Raw genomic sequence first — 6,340 nt, forward strand, 5'->3', positions numbered from 1 at the left:
ATGTTCAGGGTAAACCTTATTTTGCTTTGCTCCATAGGAATAGCAACATCCTTGCAACATTGAAGACTTTGCTGGACCGAGGTAGAGGTTATGCCAAGAATTAAATTACTGGTTTATTTAAACCGAAGCACTGTTACTGAGAATTGTTAACAAAAGCAGAGATGTGTTTGGAGTAGGTACACGGGCAGACTCAGCCCAGGAAGCCTTGCAGAGCAGCACAACCCTGTTGCATCTGAAATCGTGTTCCTGGCTGGCAGAAGCAAGCTGCAAAACCAGATAACCCGCCCCAGGTTTGACATGTGAGAACATCATGTCACATTTAAAGTTTTCTCCTTTTTTTTTTTCCCCCTCTGTTCCAGTCTCTGAGTGCATCACCCCAAAATCAGTTCTTGCTGTCATTAATCCAGTTTCTCCATTCTCAGATTAGACTCCAGCCTACAAAAATCCGTGTAGCAAACATTTTTCCAGCAGCTTTGCCTCCCCCGTGTTGCCAGCAGGAGCCCACAGCCCAGACCAGCAGTGAGCAGCTAGCCTCCTCCACCCCACCCTGCTGATTTATCAATAGGAATGAAATTGCTGTCAGTATTTGGGAACAAGCAAGGCTTTTTGGTGTTACCTGCTGAGGGCCTTCAAAGAGAGGGCATTTGACATTATCTTCCCACTGCCTTCAAGCGTTTATGGAGAAACTGGTTATTTTGAGCCACTGCTGGTTCTTTGTTCTGCAGCCTTTTTTGAAAACTATAATAAATTGTCTGTTAAAATCAAATCCCAATCAACAGATCAAAGCACAGTATTTATAATGTATTACTCCAAAGCAGCTCTGCTTCCATTACCATGATTATTTAGCAAGAACAGGGGGATGGAGTCAGAGCAACTCAAAGAAAGATGCTGAACTGGGATGTGCAGTTTTGCTCTATTTGTGACTTTAAAAGCTCATAATCCAAAAGATTTTTCAGTGTTTGTAAGACCAAATTAGTCGCTGGTAAAAGCAATGAAACTTGCAGCTATTTTAACAGGTATGTGTTCGTTTAAGCCAACAGTGAGTTTGGACCTCAGAAGAGAATTCTTGTGGTTATATTACAGCAACTGCACATGGAGTCCATTATGTAAACAAGCCTGTGAACACCACAAGTTTCTAGCTGTCAAATAACTGCATATTCCTTAAATAACCATTGTCTGGACAATAAGAATGAAGTTACGGGAGAGATCTGCAGAAGTTTTTTCCAAGTACTTCACATCAAAATGTGGATATGTTTATAGGTTGGAATTGGAATTTCAGGGCTTGGGTTTTTTTGTTTGTTTTAATTTCATTACTGAAAATATCTCAAAATTTAGAATAAAAGAAGTCAAAGTACTTAACAAGTCTCTTTATTTTGTGGAAATTATTATTCACCAGAATTTTTCATGCATACAAGTTTTGATATACAAGCTTACCAATATTAAAAACCAGCTCTGTACCAATCCTAGCTCACTCTATCTGTAAATGTGACAGCAGTGACAGTCATGAAATATGAGGTAACAAGATAGTCATGGAGCTCTGCTCACCTAATTCTACTGAAATCAAATACAGTCATGAACCAACTCCATCATGAACTGTATTTTGTTCAGTCACCCCACAATCACACTGCGGGCAGGCTATGAAAAACAGCTTTGCCATGTTTAGAAACTTGACTACAGAGCATTAGAAAATAGACAGCAACAGTGATGGGACCTCTCTGAGTCTTATTAGTGAGTACTCAAAACTACTATGTAGCGACAATATTGCATTGCAGGATTTGCAATGGCAGCATGGGTCTGTTGTAAAGAAAAAGGTTTCCAACAATTTAGTGTAGAGCACATATCAGACATTAAATACCAGATTCTCCACAGATCACTGCAAGTTCATCAGCATTTTCAGCACTAAGTTTAACTCACTCTTTCATCCATGCTGATCTAGCACTTAATTCACATTGGAGACTCTTTGCTGCAAGATGGATAATTCTGCAAGAACTCGGCGTGACAATTCACACAGAGCCAGGCACCAGCAGGAATCAGCAGGAGCTCTGATCTTCTCTAATGGAGACTTTAAGCAGACTCAGCCTACGTTACTCAAAGTCAGAAAAATCACTTGTGACAGTCAGTTCCTATCAAGTCAGTTTTGATAGACTCCCAGACTGTCAAAGCAGGATTTCTTCTAGCATCAACACACTTTGCTTTTGACATCTACATCACAGTTACAGTTGGCTTGCCTAGTTCTCGGCATGCAGAACCTGATATGCTTGTTTAGTACTGAAGTAGCTTCATAATCTGCAATGAGTTTAGCCATGATTTGGTGACAAGTAATTACCAAATCCAGCAGTCAGAATAGATGGAGAGTAGAGGAAAAAAAGAGACTGCACAGGAAAAAGGGTGAAAAATCTACATCTGCTGCTGTAATCCTTTGAAATCCAAAAGTCTATTTTGTGATTGAAATAAAACCCAGTGCAGCACACAATGTCCAAGAGCTATCCTTTGTGGCCAGCAGACCTTTCCTATATACATTGCCACATCTCGTAATCTCCATTCTACAAGGTTTTCATGGCTCAGCCAGACAAAACTAGAGATGAGCTGATCTCTAGTAGTGGTGATGACAGTCGTTCTCTGAATGAGAGCTTGGATAAATGATGTGCAAGGTACTTCCCAACAGATATTTGTTATTTTCTTGATTTCACAAGAAACTGATATAAGAGAAGCAGAGTAGTTCAGAAAAAGAGGAGTCCTAGGATTCTAGAAACTCTTTCAGGTGTATACTTTGAGTCTCTTTGATGAAACAGTATGATAATGCTCAGAAAGATACGCCCCCAAAATAACAGTATGTTCATTGCATTGGCAGTCCTCAAACCCATCCTGAATCTCAGACTCTATGGGTACGAATGCTTTGTTTCTCTAAAATATCACCTTAATAGGAGGGATCTGAGGGAGAAGAAAACTGAAGGACTTTTCTCCCTCCGGGTACTTTCAACAGCTCTATTTGCTTCCAGAGGTCTAGAGGATGGAAAAGATACCCTGATTTCCACAAGACACATCTACCTGCAGAAGTCTGCATAATGTCACCTAGATCAAATGACAGCAAATATAGTAACCTCTTCCAAACCAAGATCTATCCCAAATCTAGCAAACGTCTAAAGATGAAAGCTATTATATCCTGTCAATAATCCCTTCATGTATATAAGCCCCAATTAAAGCAACTGCTGAAATTCCCTTTCATTTTGAAAAGTTCATCCCTACTCACCACCAAGTCCTCAGTCCTGCAATACATCTTCTACTCTCTTCACACCTTTCACACCCTATTACATGGTTCCTTGACTGAAGTACCTCTCTGCTTTGTCCCAGGGCACAATGACCAGCTCAGAGGTCTTAGCACAGTCTCACTCCACATTAGCCATCCACAGCTGCTGCTAGCCCAGGCTCCACCTACAGCAGATCCCAAGGTTCCTATCTTTCTGCCAGCTGCCAAGAAGCGCAGTCAGCTCCCATAAAGAAGTTTTTGTTAACTCCATTGCTAGGATTGAGCCTGCAAGCGTCAAGCACATAGACTGGCAGCTGTGGCCACAGGCAAGTCATTTCTCTATGCCGCAGTTTCCCCATTTGAAAACAGAAGTAATAGTATCCCTTGAAACATTTCAACAACTGTTGATGAACAATATAACAAAGATTTTTTTAATAATACACGAATAAAATCAGTAACATCAAATCACATGATTGTCATCATAACAGAGTCAAAACGAAAGGAAGAATATAATTCAAAGACCTGAAACCAGATTGAAGAAAACCCTTGAGAGCCATAGGAGTATGGATGAAAGGAAACTTTGTGACAACAAGGAATTAAATAAACATTGTTTGAGCAAGAAAGGATTTAGATCTCTAATTTCTTTAACTTCTTTATCATTGTAATAATCTTAAATATCAAGGATGAATTACACCTGTTGAAAACTCATCATTGGAGGATAAGACATAACAAGTCTCTTACTGCAGTCAGGAATCCAAACCCAAACCACAGCAAGTGTGGACTATCAGGAGGCAATGAACAATAGCTCTGTACTACTGAAGGACCTTAGTCTTGCGTGAATGAGTGATTAACACTATCGCTGGCTGAGTAATAGCTCACTTTTAACTATTCAGCAAACAGCATACCCTCGATATACCCTTCATACCCTCTAAAAAAACAAAACATGAGAGCACTCATGTGGCCCAAGACAGAGAGGTAAACGGATTTTTGGATCTAACTTAAAAGCTTATATTCTATGCTATCAAAACAGAGCTCACCTTTTTGGGCTAAATAAGAAGCATGCATATTTTCAGTATACCAGTAAGCAAATAGAAATGAAAGCCTATATTGCGGTAGTCCTTAAACGAAGTACTGAAAACAACGTCAAAGTTAATTGCAAATTAATTGATTTCAACTGGAACATCAGAGTTGAGATGGTGAACTGAATCAGTCTCCATTCTCTGCCTTGTCTAAATGGTGCCATGCAATTACCTTGCATTCATAGCTTTCAGGAACAAGCCAGTCCTTACTTGGTTGCACTGACACGCATGCGTATATTTACATAAGATGGTAAAATTTCTTTATATCCATGAGCACATTTGAACAGCATCAGCAATGTAAGTTATAGTTGCTTTGAAGCTATACTAAAGTTCTAATCTTCCAAACAGCATGAATTTCTCTAGTCTCAAAAGTATAATCTTTTATTACATTATTATAAACCTACTTATCATTCAAAGCATATTTGTTGTTTCTTGTGTGATATTTCTATTTTATAAAAAAAAACTTTACACAATGCCTGTCACAATTTAAAGGAGGGGTCTAGTTAGAAGGAAAAAAAACTTCCTAATTAGTGGTGTTTTACTGATTCTTCCAATGACTTAATTAATATAAATAGGCAGCAGAATTTTAACTGTATTATTTCTAATCAGATTTTCTGTCATTTTACTCCTGATATTCCTGGCAGAAAGTGAGTTGTGCCTCAGTAGGTTCTTTCATAGTGCCAAACCTCTCCCTCATCCCAGTAACGTAATAACAAACATCTGCACAAGTTCAAGATAGTGAGGCCTTAAGGGGGATATATTAAGTCATTTACATAAATTAAAAGTAATCCTACTTTACCTTTGGGAAAGTGTTAATGATTATTTGTGCAAAAAAAAAAAATACAGATAGCAACTACAAATTAATTCAAGTAATCAGCAAATACAGTTAATTCTCATTTTCTATTGTATCTCTTTGGCTTAGCTATTTTAACTACCTTCAATTTTATGTGTAAATCGAGTTATTTTCCAGTTGATTTAATATTTAATATTTCTTAGTGTGAGTCATTTATCACTAGATTATGATTAAAATTTAAAACAAAGGAGTTATATCTTACTTATGCATTGGATCCAGAAGGTTCACAGTTTTACTGAGGCTGTCATTAGAGCTGGACGCTATCATCAGTACAAACTGCTAGGTTTTGAAGACAAACTATTTCAAATTACAGGAGATGCTTTATAAGAGCACTCTGGAATAATGATGCCTCAATTGTAGGTTTTAATGCAGCTCCCTGATAGAATTTTGTCTGTACAAGTCATTACTTAGAATTGCTGGGCCAGGAAGAAAACGGTCATTCATAATTATTAACTTAGTCCTTTGGGAGTATAAACATGGTATTTTCCCAACAAGACTCTGATCCTGTGCTAAGCATAAAAATGAAAGTGTTTATCCAGCTGACTCCATCAGAACCACATACGCTGTTAATATTTGTTTTGTTAAAGGCTTGTACAAGGTCTGGGATAACAGAGATCTTGGTTTCCTTCTGCATGCAGTCTCTGTGCCACTTCTAGGACGCAGGTGGTTTGCTCATCACTCCCTTATCAACATGGGGTGTTTCTACCAGTGTTGATAGACACTACTACGGAAATTAAGAAAAGAGTGAAATTACAAGGCAACTATAGCTACTTGAGTGTAAGTGTCCCAGGATGCTATTTAGCCTTAAAAGATACAACTGTTTGCAAAAGAAAGAATAATTCAGTCAAGAAAATAAGACCACAAGCCAGCAAGTATCTCTGCTGACTTCAGCAGGTCCAGTTTTATGCTTAAAAGTAGGCATTCATATAAATAGACTTCTGCATGGTCTTTTACAAGAAGCTTGGAGAGAAACTCTGTCATTTCAAGTCAAAAACAAAGAGTTATCCTAGATTAATATGTGGTTTAAGGGTAAAATAAAACAACGTTATTTATTTTTATGCTTACCAGTCATTTCCTTAGTGGGGGGGGGGGGGGGGGGGCTCACAAGCGTTTAAGCAGCTCAGCCTGAGTTCTCCTCAGCTGCAGCTTGTTTAATTTATT

The sequence above is a fragment of the Numida meleagris genome, chromosome 6, assembly GCF_002078875.1.
Source record: "Numida meleagris isolate 19003 breed g44 Domestic line chromosome 6, NumMel1.0, whole genome shotgun sequence".
Lineage (NCBI taxonomy): Eukaryota > Metazoa > Chordata > Aves > Galliformes > Numididae > Numida > Numida meleagris.